This window comes from Bubalus bubalis, chromosome 15 (genome assembly GCF_019923935.1).
Source record: "Bubalus bubalis isolate 160015118507 breed Murrah chromosome 15, NDDB_SH_1, whole genome shotgun sequence".
NCBI lineage: Eukaryota > Metazoa > Chordata > Mammalia > Artiodactyla > Bovidae > Bubalus > Bubalus bubalis.
The window spans coordinates 18,924,212-18,945,469 of NC_059171.1; the positions used below are offsets into that span (position 1 = coordinate 18,924,212).

General features: G+C 41.9%; 1 long non-coding RNA gene across 1 annotated transcript; it reads right to left on the reverse strand.

The window, feature by feature from the left end:
• Window positions 1-7,239: 7,239 nt before the first annotated feature.
• On the reverse strand, window positions 7,240-14,169 carry LOC123329435. Its single transcript, XR_006544851.2, has 3 exons — window positions 13,618-14,169; window positions 9,756-9,858; window positions 7,240-7,743 (listed from the first exon to the last, which is right to left on the reverse strand). It is a non-coding gene; the product is annotated as an uncharacterized LOC123329435 (long non-coding RNA).
• Between the last annotated feature and the right edge of the window lie 7,089 nt (window positions 14,170-21,258).

Here is a 21,258-nt window from a genome sequence, read left to right on the forward strand (position 1 = left end):
ACACTTGAATAACCATCATGTGAAGAAAATGGGAACAAGTCATCAGGTTTGGGTTCAGTATTGGAATTTTTTCTTTCTTCTGTTCTTGTATTTATTTTTTGCAGGTTATTTTTCAGTTTTTCAATAATAATATTCACCATGGGATCATCTTAGAATGTCTGCAGGATGCATTTAAACTCACTGATTTATGAAATTTGAATTTTTACTTCTCTTTTCTCAGAAAGTAGCTATTAAGTTAAGTAGCTATAATATGCTCGAAATAATTGTTCTTCAAGATTGTAGATGACACATAGTAATAGAGTTACTTTTTATTTTTACTTTTATATGGCTAAAAATACCTGAAAGAACTGAAGAAACACCAAAGCATGACTTGAAAGAAGCCAAGAGGCTCTCAAATAAGGAATGAGAATCCACAACAATCCATCAAGCTTTGTTGTGCAAACAAAGACAGCACAGCCAGTTTTGCACTGAGGGTGAATGAGATGTGGGGAACAAACCTTTTGCGTACGACAGTCATGTAAAGTAATGTTGAGACATCGGCGCAAGCTTGATTTATCCCACTTGGTGAAAGAAGGGAACTGGCCACCTTTTTCTTTCACTTTTTGATTGTTTTAAGTAGTTATTATTTTCACATGACTCAAAATGCAAAATGTACAACACAAAGTATGTGGGCAGCCCTCCTTCTTACCCCAGTCCCATCTCAGGGGAACATTTTGAATCCTTCTTGGCCTTTGACCCACCACATCCGTTCCTTCCACAAATTTTTATTGAGCACCTACCTGATGTGAGGCACTGCTTGCAGGTATAAGGATACAGGAGAACTGACATTTTACCATGCAGAGGCAGACGACAAAGACAAACAGAATCTACAGTGTGCCTGATGGTGGCCACGGATGAAGAGTGTGGGATTTTGGTGGGTGGGAGGTGTTGTTGAAAAAGATTGGTCTCGGAGGGCCTTTTTTTTGGACACACTTCGTGGCATGTGGAGCTTCCAGCACCCAGATGGAACACACGCCCCGAGCAGTGCAGAGTCTTCACCACTGGACGATGAGGGAAGTCTTTGGAAGGCCTTTCTGATAAGGCGATAGTTAAGCAGATACCTGGAGGAAGTAGGCAGGCAAGCTCCATGGTCTCTTGAGAAAGGTTCCAGGTGAGAGGGAACAGGAAATAAGTGAATCTGAGGAAGACTGGTTCTTGTACTGTGCTGCTCTACTTTAAGAGTAACTTCTGGACACAGTACCCAATATTTTGTAATAATCTATAGGGAAAAGCATCTGAATATATATCTGAATCACTTTGCTGTATACTTGAAACTAATATAACATTGTAAGTCAATTATACTTCCAAAACAAACAACAGAGAGAGAGAGAGAGAGAGTAACTTCTATTCCTCTTCCAAAGGGAAATTCATGAGACAAATCACCTTCTCAGTATTTTATTTAAAGCCAGAGGTAGAATTTGGCTTGGTCATGGTATTGTCTTTTTTTCATACCTAGCAACAGTAAGTATTAATGGGCCATTTACTTATGAGGAATAATTGTTTCATCTATAGATGTACTTTGCTTAACTAAATTCTTATTTATTTTTTGGAAAAAAGTAGGTTATGTGTTGATTAGATTTTTATCAATCAATTATCTTAAAAATATTGTAAAATTTGGCACAGCCCTGAACCCAACCAGTATTCTGAGTATTTCTAACCTCCCTTCAATGATTACTTCAGAGCAATGGTTCCTAAATGGGGGTGATTTTGCATCCCAGGGCACATTTGACATTGTCTGGAGACATTTTTAGTTGTGACATTTGCATTGGAGGGAGGAGTTTCTACTGGGTGGAGACTAGAGATTCATTCTGCTAAAAATCTTACAGCAATGAACAAGATTGCCCCTCACACAAAACTTTTCTGGCTCCAAATAACAAGAGTGCCAAGGTTGAGAAAACTTGCTCTAAGATCATGAGCTTAAACTCAAACTTGAGAGTGGAGAGGCCCATGACACATGCATTCTGACCAGGTAGTAACAGATGGCGTGAGGCCACTGATGTGTGGCCTCTTAATGATGTGTGGCTCTTAATCTAATTCACTCACTCAGTTATTCATTCATTTGTTCAACAAATACTTGCTGAGTGCTGGTATTTGTTAAATATTACCGTGTACGAATTACTTCAAAACTTAGCAGCTTAAAGCCACAACAGTATGAACATGTTCACAATTTCTGTGGGTGAGGAATTTGGAAGTGGTTTATCTGAGTGGCTCTGATTCAGGTCTCTCATGATATCCACCAAGATGTAGTCACCTGAAGGCTTGACCGGGGCCAGAGATACTGACTCCTAAGTTCTCTCACATGACGCAGGCTGTTGGCAGGAAACAAAGGCTTTTCCAGGCTGCTTGAATGTCCTCACAATATGACTTCCCTCACAGCCGGGGACCCCAGAGAGCGAGGCAGATGCCCTATGGTTATTCCCTAATCTTGGCTGTTACACATGGTCACTTCTGCAGTATTTTATTGATTGTACAGGTTGTACTGGGCTTCTCTGGTAGCTCATATGGTAAAGACTCCACCTGAAATGCAGCAGACCTGAGTTCAATCCCTGGGTTGGGACGATCCCCTGGAGGAGGGCATGGCAACTAACTCCAGTATTCTTGCCTGGAGAATTCCATGGACAGAGGAGCCTCGCAGGTTACAGTCCATGGGGTCACAAAGAGTCGCACATAGCTGAGCAACTAATGCTTTTCACTTTCACACTTTCACAGGTTATATTGGTTGTAGTGAACTCTGAGGACTAGACAATACCTAGTCCTCACAGAGCTTTCATTCCTAGTGAGAGGAGATGGACAATAATTAAACTGATGAACAAACAGGGTAAGTGCCAGAAATGAAGCAGAGGGTGAAATAGTGAGTGACCCACTGGGGAGGCAGAGGTGCTCGCACGGATGGGGCAGTCAGGCAAGGCCTTACTGGGGAGGCATCCTTTGGGCTACAACCCGAATATGAGGAGGAATTGGCCAGGGAATATGTGGCAGAGTGTTCCAGGCAGAGGGAATAACAGGTACAAACTATTATTAATAGTAACTGGTGAAATCTTGATGTGTACATGAAGATGAGAATGCAGAGCAACCAAAGGAACATTTTGTTTCATAACTAACAGTTGCTCTTGCTTTTTAGCCACTAATTTGAGTCCAACTCTTTGTGACCCCATGGACTGTAGCCTGCCAGGCTCCACTATCCATGGGATTTCCCAAGAAAGAATATTGGAGTGGGTTGCCATTTCTTTCTCCAGAGGATCTTCCCAGGAATTGAACCTGTGTCTCCTGCATTGCAGGTGGACTCTTTACCACTTAGCCACCAGGGAAACCCCAACAGTTACCCCTTATTCAGTTAAGGCAGGAAATAGTATAGAGTCCTGATATAAGTATAAAACGGGACAAACACTTTGAAAACTTGTTCAGCAGGATTTCCTGAAAGCTGAATGTATGTCTTTATCACCCAAGAATCCAAGAGGAATGAGTGCTTAAATCCACCCAAGACGTGTGGACACAAGCAGCATCTTTATCCATAGTAATCCCAAACTGGAGACAACCCAAATGCCAACAACTGAGAATAGATACGTTGTGATATGTCACACAACTGGAGCCCTACACAGTAGTGAAAAAGAACAAATTACAACTTGCATGAATCTTACAAGCATAACATTGAGTGAAAGCAGACACAACGGAGTACCTACTATATGATTACAGGTTTAAAAGTTCTGGACTTCCCTGGTTGCTCAGTGGTTAAGACTCCATGCTCCCATTGCACGGGCACAGGTTTGATTCTTGGATGGGGAAGTTCTACATGCTGTACAGTGTGGCTAAAAAATAATACACACACACACACACACACACACATATATATATGAAGTTCAAGGAATAGGCAAAACTGATGGTGACAGAAATCAGAATAATGGCTTTGTGGTATGGGGTGGGGTGTTTTCACTTGAGAGGGGCAAGAAGAAGCTTTCTGGAGAACTGAAAAAATATTCTATACTTCAATCTGGGTAGATTATGGTGTGTCCACCATGTGTAAAAATTCCCTTATTACGTGTGTAATAAGACACACACTAATTCTTATTAAAAACAGCAATAACAAGGTTCAGTTTTACACGTGATAACATCGATTCAGATGAAACAGGCACAAAGAATCTAGAGTCCTACGGTGTACCTTATGGGTCCAAAATTTCATCCAGTGCCCAACTTGGCCAAGCAGATCCCCTTTTTTTTTTTCCAAAAGTCGGTCCCCACACAGACAAAGTCATTCAACCCCCAGACAAAGTCACTAAACCCTCAGAAACTCACCCCCAGGAAGTCCAACCAGGCCCAGTGAGTCCTGCTGGGCTTCCTGTTTCCCAGGCCTGCCTTTTTTCTCTTTTATCATGTGCTGTTTTATTCCCTTCCTCTGCCTTAGAGATAAGTTGCTTTCTTAAAAATATTAGAAAATATATTGCATTCAGGAAAGAAATGAAATGTTTTAAATTGATGACTATTATAAAATTGTGGATGAAGTTTTTCCTCTAAAAGCTTTTTTCATTGGAAATAATGGGGGTGAGAAAGGGGTGAGTGTGAAGAGGAGGGAGGAACAGGATAATGACTCAGTCACCCAGGTAACTGTAGTCTGAGCGGAGAACATCATCACGGCTCCTCAGTGGCAGGAGAGAAAAGAGTGGAGCGTGGTCGCTTTCTCTTTCCTACTAGGTTTGGGAAGGATTGTGAACAGGAGGGGAGAAGGAAACGGCAACCCACTCCAGTACTCTTGCCTGGAAAATCCCATGGACGGAGGAGCCTGGTGGGCTGCAGTCCATGGGGTTGCAACTGAGCGACCTCACTTTCACTTTTCACTTTCACGCATTGGAGAAGGAAATGGCAACCCACTCCAGTGTTCTTGCCTGGAGAATCCCGGGGATGGCGGAGCCTGGTGGGCTGCCATCTATGGGGTTGCACAGAGTCGGACACGACTGAAGCGACTTAGCAGCAGCAGCAACAGTGAACAGGAGGGGATGTTCATTTTCATTGGCATCTAGTTTATATTGCATTCAGTGCCACTTCGTGTAAAAATAAAGAGCCAGGAGAAAATTGGTTAGACCTTACCTGAAACTACATACAGACCCTTAGCAATGCAGTATCCCCACTCCTCGGCAGTATGGCTGCAAGAAGGGAGCAGCTATGTTTTTTTCTCTGTGACTTAACTATAAGAATTATCTAGTCTTTCAGTTCTGTCAGGTTCTTGGCAACCCCATGGTCCACCAGGCTCCTCTGTCCATGGAATTCTCCAGGTAAGAATACTGGAATGGGTTGCCAGTTCCTTCTTCAGGGGATCTTCCCAACCCAGGAATCGAACCCAGGTCTCCCACACTGCAGGCAGATTCTTTACCATCTGAGCTACCAGGAAGCCCTGCTATGTAACTACTCTTTCTTGTGAACTTAACAGGCAAATGACATGTTAAACACACTATATCCATGTTCTTATTGAGTACTTAGGATACCTCTACAAGGTATTATTAGAGTACCTCTATAAGGTAATATTATATATTCTGAGGAAGTGGAGCTCAGAGAGGTCAGGCAACATGCTCATGGGCACACAGCCAAGACAAGAAAGAAACTGGCCTCACCTGATTTCTTAAACCCCTCCTGCCTGCCTGACTGCTATGACCTAGGTTTCATTTTGTTTTCTAAGGAAGCACTGAGAATGCTTCCCATTCCCTCCTTCCAAATGAAATGTAAGCATTTCTAATGCAACTCAATAAAGCAACAAGCACTTTAATAAGTTTTTTTTTTTAATTGGCAGGGGAGAAATGTCACAAATCTTCCTCCTTTGTAACGCTCTAACCCAGCACCAGATGACCAAGCCTCTTCTGAATGTATTGATATTTTACCTGCATCATTCCAAAAGCATCAAATTTCTCTTTGAATCTGATTTTTATGCACACAAGTGCACACACACACACACACACACACACACACAATGACCCTTAGTTCCATGGGGATCCCTGGAATTCTGTAGCTCTTCGTCCACTTTTCTGATATTGCAAACATCATGTTGTGCTTCATTCATTCAGCATGTATGTTTGAGCCCTCCGCATGATGGGCAGTGTTGAAGAACTGGGGATTCAGCCATGCATCCTGACCCCAAATACCTCCCTCTCAAAGCCTGCATTCTAGTTGGAGGGATACTGATAATAAAATGGTAAAGCATAGCCCACATCAGATGGTGGAGGAAAATGATGCCGAGAAGAGGGCAGGGGTGATGGGAGAAGGGGTGGCACTGATGGATCTTTTGTTATTTGTTTGCTCCTGTGTCTTCTCAAAAGCAGAAATCAAGCCAGTCTCGGGAGTCTTGAGCCCTCACCTTTTGCAACCCCTGACCCTGTGAGGCTCAAGATATACTTGTTGGTTGAACACGAGAGGCCAGTTTCATGGGGCTTATTTGGCATGCAAGCAGTTTGCCTCTCACAGCTTTTGATGCAAGATGCATTGGTTGGACTATGAATGGCCCTTCCAAGAAGGAAGTGACTGTTTATTTTTGGGGTGGGTTCTCCACTTTCTATGGTTTTATCAGGGCCCAGTGTACACTGGCAGTTTTGAGCAGAGCTTCAGCATAAGCCCACAGAGAACAAAAAATAGACAGACTTGGTCAGCATTGATGGTTATTCCTTTTATGGAAGGGATGAGAAACAAGAAATTAGAAGGCAAGACAGAATGCCAGAAAAGGAGACAAGAAAAAGCAATGAACGGAAACAAGGGAGAAGCAAGAGACAAAGGTAAAAGAGAATGAATTGGTAGAAAAATCCAAAGCCATGATAGGAGAAACCCACAAGTTAACTCTGATGAGGTCCAGAGATTTAGAAGGAGGAGGGAGCCTGGGGTGGGGGGAAAGGCGGGAAGCATCTGGTAGCAAATGCAAGGCAGAGAATCCCAATTTCTTTCTATTCTTGACCCATTGGAGCTCTTTCTGAAAGTCTGGTAAGAGCTTATATCTCCACCCACTACTGCATGTGTGCATGCTAAGTCGCTTCAATCGTATCTGACTCTTTGTGATCGCATAGACTGTAGCCCATCAGGCTCCTCTGTCTGTGGGATTCTCCAGGCACGAATACTGGAACAGGTTGCCATGCCCTCCTCCAGGGGCATCTTCCTGACTCAGGGATCAAACCATGTCCCTTGCATCTCCTGCATTAGGAGGTGGGTTCTTTACCATTAGAGCCACCTGGGAAACCCCCACCCAGCAGCAGAACTATTCTAATTCATCTTCACCATCCTTAACATCAGATGGGTGAAGTTTGAAAAGGAGTAGCTCGTGGACGAATCTTTCATGTGACAGAAGAATCAGGAAGCACGGTGAACATGGGCTTGTAGAGGGGGTTCTGGGTGGATCATAGCAAGTCCCCTTTCATGCATGTTAGGGGTAGAAAACCAGCAGTTAACTAATGTGAAATTTTATTAGGTCTATAAGGAGAGCTTTGCTCATTCTACTTAAAAATACTCTCCAAAATAATCAAAAGCTAGAATGAGGTCTCTTTTAAAGACCATTTCATGATAATTTGAATATATTTCATGTCTGTCTTAAAGGGTTGAGGATTCTTGTCTATTTCTACATGGCGACACCAACTACACATGGTCTTTAATGACTCGTTATCCTCGGGAGAGTCGGGGGAGAAGAGATGTCCCGTGACTGGAACTCAGGCGGTCCAGAGGAAGCAGTTGGCAGCCAGGGACCTGAAATGAGGGTCGGGGCACTGGTAAGGGTTCCATGTCACCCACCGCAAAATGTCAAGGGCTTCTCCTCATGGCAGTACTGCGTCCTCTCCTTTGATGGTATGTGAACCCTAGACCCTTAAAGAAGCTCCTCACATTTCCAGAACCTTCACCATCTTAGAGGATGGGAATTAGTGCTGTCTACTGCGAATTTTTTCCAGTAAATCCATGATTTTTCTGCCTTTGCCTTTTCACGAGAGCTCTAGAAGTAAATGGAGGCATGAAGTGGCGAGGAGCTTACTCTGGGTCTCGCCGCTAATAACGCTGGGGTCAGACTGTGAACCTAGCTCTGCCTTTCTGTTGGTGTGCTTCTGACCACACCTGGCTGCTCCGTGGTGTTCACAGGAGGGCAACTGCAGAGCACTGAGCGGGTGAAGAGTGATGCCATCACAGGGAGGCAATTGTGATTGTTTGTTCCTTTTTTTTTTTTTTTTTAAGACCTCCTCTCCAAATTAAAAAAAGGAAATGTTTTGTATTGGCATATTTTAAAAATAATAAATAAATTTAAGATGAAACATTCATAAAGCTTTTCAGCTGTATCTTCAACAAAATAAAAATTTTAAACGAGATTAAAAGACCTTTACAATGAGTAATACCCTACATTTTGGTTTATCTCTTCCATGTGTACTTGATCTAGAACTCCCACTGCTGCCGCTGCTTTGTTTTTAAAGCATCATTGCAAGAGAGCATCTAATCATTAGCCTCAAAAAATCTGACATGGGAAGCTATCAAATAAAAAACGTTCCTGGTTTCATTGCTGACCCAGGGAGTGGGGGAGGTGTAATGACCAGATCAATCTATATTTTTTGAAACATTTACAGTCTACAGCTGAAAATGCATCCTGGCAGGAAGTGCTTTAATTATTAAGATCAGCATAGTGGTTTGTCCTGCAAGCACACTCAGAGAAAGCTCTCAGAGTCGGACCATGATGGGAATGGGAATTTGCTTAAGTAGCAATCAGTGGAGTGTTCTTTCAAAATATTTACAGATGAATAGATAGAGGGGTCACGGCTTATATGAGACCAACACCCTAAGGAGGTTTGGGTTAGCTTGTCTCATGGAGAGTAGAAGAACAAACAAGAGAGTTCACAGGTATCAGTTATCAATGTGGGAGGCCCCACAAAAAGCAGGGAGAAGTGACTCTGGTTTGCTGACTGTGCAGGAAGCAGGGATGCCATGGGGGAGAGTGGGAAGGAGAGGGAGTTGTAGATTACAATGGGATACTCTTCCGTGGCCCAAACTTGCTTCCTCATGACATCATTGAGCTGGGTGCTTTCCAGAGCTCCAGGAGATCCAAGAAAGGGATAAGCAATATAAAAAGCTATTCATAAGAAAGTTGCTGTCTTCAAAAGAAAAGCATGCATGGGATAAAACAGTGTCAATGAAAACCCTAGGAAATTGATAGAAAAGGTGTGGTTCTGTCTTTAGCATTTTCTAAAAAATAAAGAGGCTACTGAAGAAAACAGGAATGAGTGATCAGTTTTTAGTTCTTTAGCTTTAAGGATCACTATACCTGATGAGGATGTTGCCTAGAAGTAATCATGAAGACTTTAAAGTCAGTTTCATGCCAAAACCCAGAGACGGAACCCAGAGACAGAAGGAGGAGAGCACAGGGCTGGGGCCTCAAATGTTTAAGAGCTTTACCTTTATCTTCAGATGGAGTTAAACCTACGGTCACAGATATGCCTGATGGGATCAAAACACAATGATCTTCATACAACTTTGACTTGGTTCCCACGACATGCCACACCAGTATGAATTAGTTGTTAATGAGTTCTGTAATTAGCTAGCCTTATTTTATATTATTATTCATTATATTATTATCATTTATTGGATTGCATTTATGTGTTGTGCAAGTTTCAACTTGTTAAAACTAAGTATTTTAAAAAAACACCCCAAATTTTACCCTGATCTCAATTGTATCCTTTAAAAGAGAAATCAATTAGACCTGAAGCTTCAAAGAATGGAAGTACCTCCAATCTTGTCTCAAGCCAAGTGCCCCTTTGCCAGCTACTCTTCAGGCAATCACCTTGACAAATGCAATTTTTTCAAGAAAGACTTCAAGTTCATTTCCACCTGGGAGGATGGGAAGAAGCAAATCAAAATGCTTAGTAAGAAGCAAGATGTAGTCAGAACGCTGCGAAGCTCTGGGATAAGAAGGGATGAGGATCCAATACGATGCTCCTGAGTTTGTTGGAATTATTAATACAAAGCACACTTGGCCACTGGTGTTGAGGATATAGTTTTCAATGGAGTAGAACAAAAAAGATTTTCAGGTGCTTTGTCCAGATATTTGGTTTGAAATTCTGCAAACTACATCCCTCCTTCCTTGGGATGAGGGTCCTTTGTGCAGCTCCACCACTAACACTGCTCATGTCCACCCACTAACACACAAGCAGGAATCTGCGTCAGTAGATACTAATATTTAAGAGGAAGAACACTACAATTTGGCCATTGGAAAAGTAAAGATACGTGTCCCAGGAGAAATCCTCTGAGATGATTAAAATGAAGCATACATATAAAGACTCTTCCTGGAATAGTTTAGAAAAAAGAGGGATATGAGAAAGTTACTTGTGTGGGGCAAAAAAATGTGTTCGGCAAGGCTTTTTCCTCCTTTCTTTGCCTTTTTCTGAAAATGGGTGGGTGATTCTTGTCGTTAATAGACACACAAGTTTTTTTATACTGTTGATGGTTTATCCTTAACTTGGCTCCATTCCTCATAAACTGGCAAACCCTAAAAGATGTTATCAGCAGCTTAGAACTCCATGTGTGTGTGTTAAAAAGTGCAAACAATTTAGAACAAAAATCAATCAGCACATTTATAATTAACAGTGATTCATTTTAAAGGGAAAACATATCAAGCACAATAATTTTATGGCAAAACTAAATTGCACCTGTTATCTTTACTATTCTTAAATAGGTTAATTTTGACTTACAGAGTATTAAAATTAAGCATTACTCAATTTAAAATTTTCTCTATCCCCCTCTATGTTAAAGGACTGCTAAAAGTAGATGCAGAAAGAGAAAAATATCATTATTAATGTATATACGTGGAATCTAGAAAAGTTATAGTCACTCAGTTGTTTCTGACTCTTTGCAACTCCAAGGGGTATAGCCCACCAGGCTCTTCTGTCCATGGAATTCTCCAGGCAAGAATACTGGAGTGGGTTGCCATACCTTTTCCAGGGGATCTTCCCAACCCAGAAATCAAACCTGGGTCTTCTGCATTGCAGGCAGTTTCTCTATCATCTGAGCCACCAGAGAAGCCCAGAAAAATGGTATAGATGAACTTATTTGCAAAGCAGAAATAGAGACACAGATGTGGAGAACAAACATATGGATACCAAGGAGGGAAGGAAAGTAGGATGGACTGGGAGATTGGGACTGACATATATACACTGCTGCTGCTGCTAAGTTGCTTCAGTCGTGTCCGACTCTGTGCGACCCCACAGACGGCAGCCCACCAGGCTCCCCCGTCCCGGGATTCTCCAGGCAAGAACACTGGAGTGGGTTGCCATTTCCTTCTCCAATGCATGAAAGTGAAAAGTGAAGTCGCTCAGTCATGTCTGACCCTCAGCAACCCCATGGACTGCAGCCCACCAGGCTCCTCCATCCATGGGATTTTCCAGGCAAGAGTACTGGAGTGGGGTGCCATCGCCTTCTCCATATATACACTACTATATATATACACTATTATGTATAAAATAGATAACTAATGAGAACGTACTGTATAGCATAGGGAACTCTGCCCTATGCTCGGTGGTGACCTAAATGGGAAGGAAATCCAAAAAAGAGGGGATATATGTGAAGGAAAGTTACACAGCTCAAAATAACCTGGAGTTAAAACTCCCCTCTGGGTCCTCCCCACCATTCTATACAAAACAAAAAACTCTTATCCAAAGGAAAAAATGGACATTAAGTTTGATTATGCCCAGCTCCCAGCCAGTCCCAGCCTGTGGCTGATCTCCAGAATTCCTTGCCCCAGCCATTTAAGAGATAACTAATCCCAATAACCCTGGAGAAGAACAGGCCCCCTTAAGACAGTAGCTTTCCACATATATGCCTCTTCTCTTGGGTTAGTGCAGCAGCTCACTAATCTGACTGCTGCCCCTTCTCGCCTCATTAAAGATGATCTGTTCCTGTAAAGTGCCGGTCTCATTCTTTCTCCGAACCTCACTTTTTCTAATTCCCTTACCCTACAATATGTATCGGAGAAGGCAATGGCACCCCCCACTCAAGTACTCTTGCCTAGAAAATCCCATGGATGAAGGAGCCTGGTGGGCTGCAGTCCATGCGATCGCGACGAGTCCGACACGACTGAGCGACTTCACTTTCACTTTTCACTTTCATGCATTGGAGAAGGAAATGGCAACCCACTCCAGTGTTCTTGCCTGGAGAATCCCAGGGACGGGGGAGCCTGGTGGGCTGCCGTCTATGGGGTCGCACAGAGTCAGACACGACTGAAGTGACTTAGCAGCAGCAGCAACAGTATGTATACATATAGCTGATTCACTTTGCTGTCTAGCAGAAACTAACACAACATTGTAAAACAACTACACTCCAATAGATTTATTTTTAAAAAGTAGATGGACTCCCCGTCTCATGAATATCACTGCTCACCATGCCTTTGGTTCTTTACAATCTTGTAAAAACTTGGAACCCTCAGGCAGTGGGGACAAGCGGGTGTCTAGGTCTCCCCTTTAGGTTTGGGCCTCCACAGGATCCCCAGGGCTGTCTGGTTTGTCTCTCAAAGCGGCCACATCCTGGAGGGATGCTAAGTGAATATACGTTGACCACTGAGTCCAAACGTGTCATTCTTAAGGTTCTCTAGAAGTGTGATTGTTATTTATTAAGTGCCCACAATGGGTCACTGAGTCAATGAATTTCAGAGCTGGAAGGGATTTTAAAGGTGACCTGGTCCAACCTCTTCATTTTATAAACAAGGAAATTAAGATCCAGAGAGAAGGGCCCTGCCCAAGGTCGGACACGCGGTACGTGACAGAGCCAGCCCAAGCTCTTTCTTTCCACTGCAGCTGCTTTATCCCTCATCAGACCTGATCCCTGCTAGCTAGAACGGTATCATTTAATTATACCAAATTTTTGTAGCTTAAGATGTTTACATAATCAGAATGATGGAGTTGAGATCTACTTTTAGATTTAGGGAGAAACTGATAAAACAGAGATAAAGAGAAAAACAAATGCCCTTAATATCTATGTTTTCAAAATTGATTTAACTTTATGGTATGCTACTTTGTTCCAAAAAAGACGTTAAGAAGCTTTAAAAGGGACACACAATATAACAAGATAAAACAAGTAAGAACAGTACTATAAAAACAAGTAAGAAAAAGGACAAGGAAAATAAAGGTAGTAAAGGAAGCTGGGAACTAGAGTGAGATTGGTGTACAAAACACATGTCTTAAACCCCTAGGTGTTTGCCCCAGGGAGGCCACAACTCTGCTGCTAAGCCTCCCGGCAAGAAGCAGAAACTGTTACAAGAGTTACAATTCCCAGATAAAAAACAAACCAACCTCAGGAAAAACACAGCTTTCTCTATTAATGAGGCCAGAGAGAAGATTCTCCCTCATGTCCTCACATACCCTGAAGTCCACAAGGATAAACTGGAATTGGAATCACAGGCTTTTTTAAGGCCTTGGGGATCAGCCAGTTCAACTCCCTCCCCAGGCCCTGGAATAGAGACTTCTCAAGGTCACACCCTGGCACTGGGTCTCCTGCATTTGGAGAAGGAGGAAAGAATTCAGGCAACCTCTTCCCTTCCACAGCGGACCTCTGGAGAAGGTTGGGATGTATCTTGATTAGACACAGATGCCCTTTTACCTGGCCAACAAGTCATCTTCCTCCTCCTCAAGTGTCCAGATGTCAGAGAGCTGCAGGTCTCCGGGTTGTCCAGTCCCCTCTCCCCTGCCGTTGTCTGGAAGACGCCCCAAGGGAGACAGGGAAACTCTGGGGCCAACTTCTAAAAAGACTGTTTGTCCTGACTGCCTGGCAGGATTGGTTTAAAAATGCAGCAATTATTTCCCTGGATAAAAGGCAGGAGACCATTTAGAGCTTTGAATACACAACATGTGCTAGAAGGGGGTTGAGTTATTTGGGGGGAAGGGGGGAGGGAAGGTGAACTAGCATTTCCCCCTTTAGGGCAAACAAAAGGGAACATCTGGATTCTCTTTGTCGGGAAAAAGGTTGAGAATAAAGCTGTAGTATTTTCATAGGTTTTTAGGAGAGGTGAAAGGAAATCTGTTACAAAAAGGGATTTGTATTTTTTTATTTCTCAATTTTTTTTTTCTAGCCTATGAAGGAAATTGCTGCAGAGAATAATAAAAGTGGAACTCGGAGGAGTTCAAAAATGTTTAGGAGGATATCCCGCCACACAGGGGAGAGGGAATACAGGTGCAGAGAAAGAAACTGTTTCAGTTTCAGATTTTCCCCTTTAATCTTGATTACCAAAGTGTCATATGATCATTGTGGAAATTTTTAAAGGAATAGAGGATAAAATCCCCGTTAGGTTGATCCCTCTTAAGGTTCCGGTAAGTTTCTTCCAGTTTTGTTTTTTATGTGTGATTTTATACACAAATATGATTCAGTTAGAGAATTAACTACTTTAAAGGGTTTTCCTGGCAGTCCAGTGGTTAAGATGCCATACTTCCAACACAGGTGACGTGGATTTGATCCCTGGTGGGGAAACTAAGATCCCACATGCCATGCAGTGCAGCCAAAAGATAAAAAATATTTTTTTTAATAAGAAAATTAATTTGAAAATAAATTTCAAGTTACAAGATAGTGCTTGAATTTGCTTCCTGTCCTTGTTCTAAGTCTAAACCTGGAGGGTTGGATTTCGCCTGCAGTGAGTCTGTTAAGTTTGACTGTAAGGTAAGAAGATGCTGATTTAGCAAATCTCTCAGAATTTAACCATCTAAATGAGCAAATCCCCCTCAAGGCAATTTGGGAGACAGTAACATAACAGCACCACGCATTTATTTTAATGCTGCCAACTTAGCTCACAATGTTTCTGGAATTCCTCCTATGGAACTAGACACCTTCTGTGTCTATGGTACTTTCTTTTGAACCTTATCAGATTGACGAGTTCTTCCACTTTGAGGGTGGGTTTGATATTTAAAAACTTCCAAAGTTATCAGATCTGATGAATAAGGTGCATGATTGCTCAAGTAGCAATGTTGTTTTTGGTTAGTTAAGAATACACTGAGTCCAAACTGCAATGAATTTATTTTCTCATGCAGTAACAAGGTTTGAGTGGAAAGGAAATTTACCCTCTCTTGAGTCTCAATGAATTACACAGCGTGAAGGGGAAAATTGTCTCTGTAGGACTAATTCAAATTGGGTTTCCTGACTTGTAATTACACTTTTGGTAGCCAAAAGCTATTTGTTTTACAAGCTCCAAGATAATTCTATTCTCAGTTTCTAGCAAAGTAAAAAACATTCCATATTCAAATATGAGATAGTCACCGAGGCAAATTGTTCTTAACCAATTAATTAGCTAAAAGTACACTTGCCATTACCATTATCTCGAGATGTGGAAAGCTTCATGCTTTAATTATCTTCTTACACATTTATCATGTTCCCTTTATTCATTTCACCCTGAACATTCCTTCCCTAGTTTCTGCATCAAATCTGGAAGTACGAAAGAGAAAATTAGATGGCCCTGTTTTTCAGTACAGATTGTTAATATTTCTGAAGTTTGCATACAGAGTCATGTGTAGCTTTCTGAATTCTCAAGCTCTTGCATAAAATTTTAAGTATAAAGTATAACTCTACTCAGTGTTCTTTTTATCGTGTGTCTTGTATTCGACAGCAAAAGATTGCAAGCTTTTTTATAATTCAAGGATTTTAGAAAATATCTTTAAGAAGAACCAACAATATTTCCCTTTATATTTTTTCCTACAAATTCTTGTTTCTTCGTGAAAAATTGAGATATGTAAATATTGAAACTGGGGAAAAATAGATACATATAGTTTAAAAAGCTATTTACTGTCTTCTTGATATTTACTAGTTTTCTTAGTCCTTGAAGACTGGTCCCCTCTCTTTCACTGAAAAATGTTTTTCCCCTTCTGGGTTGGACAATTCTGTAAAAGGAAAGATAAAATATACTTAAAAAATACTATCTGTTGTCTGTGTGTATATTATCCTGCCATTTGGCTTAAAAAAAAAAAAGATGTGGGTTTATATATGCATACATATTACTTGTACGTGCTTAGACTATTTCTAGACATAAAAAAGACTAAGGTGTAGGTTTATAAATGTGTACATATTACTTGTATGTGCATAGACTATTTCTGGACGTATAAAAACAGACCTTGTTTGTCTCTGGAAGACAAATTGGGTGGCAGCGGGTGAGGAAGGAAGGAAATTTGCCCACCCATCTTTTTTGAATTTTTGAGTTTTTGTACCATGTAGAATGAAGTTACTCATTAGGGGAAAAACAAAACAAAAAAACAATCACAAAAAGCAAAAACAAACAAACCAGACAACTTAAAAAAGAAGAGAAAAATCAAGGGGAAAAAAATACTTCCTACTGGCTCTGAGTCTGGAATTTGTCATGAAGATCAAATGAAAATGACTCCCTTTCTTGCTAATGCCATCTCCATTCTTCTTTCATTCTGACCTTTTTAGCTTCTATTGATCCAATAAGGACCCACAGGTAGCAAAGACGGTAAGTGTCCTCCAGCTGCCCCTAAACTCTGCAGGATCCTAAGTAGACACATGGGTGTCCTTCCTGGAACACAGATGGAGGCCGCCTCCTCGTGTTTCTGCCCCACAGCCTTAGCTTGTGCATTTGGCAACCATGTCGTTCTTGAAACACTTTAGGAATGTTGCTGTTCTTTGCTGTTCATTAAGTACCCATGTTTCTCACCTCTGAGCCTTCTGGCACGTGGCTCTCTGTTTGCCTAGCTAACTCTTACCAACACTTAAGACCTCATTTCGTGTGTGTATGTGTGTGTGTGTGTGTGCGCGCACGTGTGCTCGCACGCCTCATAGCTCAGTCGGTAAAGAATCTCCCTGCAATGCAGGAGACCCGGCTTCAATTCCTGGGTTGGGAAGATCCCCTGGAGAAGGAAATGGCAACCCACTTCAGTATTCAGTATTCTTGGCTAGAGAATCCTATGGATGGAGGAGCCTGGTGGGCCACAGTCCATGGGGTGCAAGAGTCTTAGCAACTAAACCACGACCACCACAGTTTGAAGTTCTTTTTTTTTTAATTCAAAATGGGAGTATAATTGCTTTACAACGTTCCTGCTGCACAATGAAGTGAATCAGCTGTACCTGTACATGTATCTCTTCCCTCTTGGACCTTCCTCCCTCCCCTCCCCTCCCTTCCCCCATCTAGGTCATCACAGAGCACCAGCTGAGCTCCCTGTGTTATAGAGCAGGTTCCCACTAGCTATCTGTTGTACAGATGGTAGTGGATACACGTCAGTCCCAACCTCCCAATTCATGCTGGCCCCGCCTTCCCCGCTGACCCCTCGTCCCGTGTCCATGTGTCCACTCTCTACGTCTACGTTCTATTCCCGCCCTGGAGCTAGGTTCATCTGGACCATTTTTCTAGATCCACACATGTGTTAATATATGATGTTTTTCTCTTTCTGACTTACTTCATTCTGTTTCTTGAGCTGACACTTTAGGGCTGAAAATTATTACTGCCTCCTCTCTGAGTAGGAGGAGATGCTTAGGCCTCCCTGCTTTGCATTTCCTCTGTCCTCCACACCCCCACAGCCTAATTTAAGGCTCCCTGTTTTTGCTTCTTAGTGTTTGGCACAACAGTTATTTCTGGAATAAACAGATGAATAAATAAACAAATGAAAATTATGCACACTTACCCCCCTTTACTTTCTAGCTGGAAGTGATGGTATTGCATCAGGGGATCTCCATCCCTCCAGGGTTTCTGGGGGAAATTCCCAGGGCTTAGCAATATAGGCCATATATGCTTGACTGTCAAAATTGAGTGCCCATGAAGGTTGAAACAAATGTTGTCATTTTCATGCCACATGATGGGTAAACATTATCTAACTTGAGTTTAAGGAGAAAACCTATATATATTTATATTTGTACAGTCCATGGGGTTGCAAAGACTCGGACAGGACTGAGCGACTTCACTTTCACTTTTCACTTGCATTCATTGGAGAAGGAAATGGCAACCCACTCCACTGTTCTTGCCTGGAGAATCCCAGGGATGGAGGAGCCTGGTGGGCTGCCGTCTATGGGGTCGCACAGAGTCGGACACGACTGAAGTGACTAGCAGCAGCAGCAGCATATATATATACTCATTTATATATATATATAAATCATTTCAAATCCAGCCTCTTAGAACTTTTATTTTCTTGTCTAGTACCACAGATCTCTGTCTTTCTTGCTTCTTTTTTCAACCATTTGTTTATAAATGACTATAATATGGGCAGAGACTTTAGGTCAGAGTTATCTTTTAAAGGCTAAACCATAAAATTATTATTCCGTGGAAAGTATAGTTATAAAATATGCATATGCTATAAAGCTGGAAAGATTAATGACAAAAATGGTCCAAAAAGTTTTTGAAACATTGAAAAAAGTCAAACTTGAAAAAGATGAAGTTTAATAGGATTAAATTAAAGCTCTGTATCTAGGTTTAAAAAAATCAGTTGCACAAGGAGAGGGTGGGGGAGAGCAGGCTTAGATAGAAGCTGTTCACACAGAGAAAGTCAGTTATAACTGACTCAAATGTTCAGCCAAATGATGTGAAAGTGTTACTTTCTAATTCAATGCATTTAGATTGAGATTGAAGGCAGGAGGAGAAGGGGGTGACAGAGGATGAGATGGTTGGATGGCATCACCAGCTCAATGGACATGAGCCTGAGCAAACTCCGGGGGACAGTGAAACCTGGCTTACTGTAGTCCATGGGGTCAGAAAGAGTTTGACATAGCTTAGCGAACAACAGATTTCCTTAAGATAAAGACATTAAATTCTGGTCTCAGGAAGTAAAAGCCCTTTTTGCTTACTGCAGTCAGCCTGCAGCATCAAGGTACTACCTTCTAGGAATATTTATAGGCTGGAATGCGTCCGAAATAGTAATCTTCAAACTATGAGTTGCCCCCCATGAGTGAGTATGAAATCCATTGAGTGAATAAAAACCTGCCTTTAACAAATAAATTAGAACACAATAGACTGAATAGAATAGAGTTGAATTGGAAAATATACAAGTTTGTGTCTGCTAATAAGGCTACACGTTGTTTTATGAAATTTGTTTCACTTACATGCATGTATATGTATACTGATGATACATGAAATAGATTTCTTCCTCTGGGTCATAGTCAACAGAGTTTGAAAAACACTAATATAGAAAAAGATACCCAGATGGTGGGAAGGATGGGCACCTGGTTACCTAAGAAACAGTTGCAACAATCCAGAATGCTCGCCTTGAAGGGTGGAAGTCTAAGGGATGACGGAGGAGCTGTCCTCCAAAAGCTGAAGCACTGCCATGAAAAACAGAGAATGACTTTGTTCTCTGCTGTTTCAGGAGACAGGGGTTCAAGGGAGGCAGCTTTTAGACCACCATCCAGATAAACCCTCTGACAACCAGAGCTGTCCACCCATGGAACTGCAAAGTTACATACTCTATGGGTGCTCAAGCACAAGACAGGGGCCATCTGTCAGGGTTACTGTGGTAGACATTCCTATATTGGGAGAGGGGTTGAGCTAAACACCCTTGAATGGCCCTTTCAGCTCAAAGTTTTGGCCATCCTATGTGCTTTAGATCAGGTAACGTATCCAGGAGATATTTTAAACAAGGGGTTATCTTACGTGTGTGTTCAGTTGCTCAGTTGTGTCCGACTCTTTGCAGCTCCATGGACTGTAACCTGCCAGGCTCCTCTGTCCGTGGAAATTTCCAGACAAGAATATTGGAGTGGGTTGCCACTTCCTATGCCAGGGCATCTTCCTGACCCAGGGATCGAACCTGTGTCTCTTGTGGGTTATCTTGGGGTTATCTTATATGCTTATCCTATCATGTTCTGCAACAATTACTTTTTAACCATGAAATAACTATTTTACAGATGAGATGACTAAGTCACTTGGATACTTGGATAGAAGTGAGAGCCAATCCAGCTTTCCTGAACTCTAGGCTTCCTATTTAACTATGGCAGCCTCTCAAATCTGAAGACCAGCACAGACACTGTTCAGGTTGTGGCGGACTCTGCTGGATTCTTACCTCAATATCTGTTCTCTTCTTTCTTGTAGCAGAACTCCAGTTTTTACTTGAGCCATGATTATGTGTTACAAACATCATATTTCAAAAGCCCCTTTGCAGCCATAGATGGTCAGTTGGAATAATTGTGTCCGTGTAATATGAATGGAAGGAAGTTTCTGGCAAACTTGCCAACGAAACAGCTGATGTGTACCCTCAGCGTCTCTACTTTCCCACATTTTCTCCTTCTTTTTCTCAAGCAACTATTTTTATATTTTTAATATTTATTTTTATTTATTTGGCTGCACTGGGTCTTAGTTGCAGCATGCAGGATCTAGTTCCCTGACTAGGGATTGAACCCAGGTCTCCTGCATTGGGAGCAGAGTCTTAGCCATTGGAACACCAAGGAAGTCCATCAAACAGCCATCTTGAACCATCAACTGGAATCTGTGTGCCAAGGATGGCAGAGCCCGGGTCTCTGAAACTATGCAATTGGTATACCAGACCTACATTTACAGAATGAGAAGGAGACTTCTGTCTTACATCAGCCAATGTTACTTGTTTGCTGGAAGCAGTTAAAGTTCTCTTACCTGTGGACATTGTTTACGTAATGTCTTGTCCTTGTTTCTGTATCCTGATGGCCTTCCCAGGTGGCGCTAGTGGTAAAGAACCTGCTTGCCAAAGCAGGAGACATAAGAGATGAGGGTTCAACCCCTGGGTTGGGAAGATCCCCTGGAGGAGGACAAGGCAACCAACTCCAGTATTCTTGCTTGGAGAATCCCATGGACAGAGGAGCCTGGCGGGCTACAGTGCATACGGTTGCACAGAGTCAGAAACCACTGAAGTGACTTAGCATGAGAGGATACCAGATCTTATGAAAGATTTGATTCCTGATTCAGAGCTCTACCAATAATGGTGTTCAGTGGTCCCTGTTGCTGGTGCTTTGGTAAATCTGATATGATAGAAGTTGACATCACAATATCTGTCCTTTACAAGTAATATTAGAACAGAGACAAAGTAATGCAAAGAGAAGTCACGGTTTTGGGGCTGTGATTCACAGAGAAGCCAGAGTTCTGATGATGCTGGGAATTTGAGGGGTTTATGGTATTACAGAGCCTTGATCTAAAATCTGAGGTTCTGCCAAGATTTCTTTTAAAAGTTTGTTTTTACTTTAGAGTTTTAAAAATTCCATATATTTTAATGATTTGCTATACATATACTACAGGAGAAAAAATTATAATCCACTGAATAGCTTAGCTAAAAATGTTTATTTCAGAGACAGTCCAGAGTC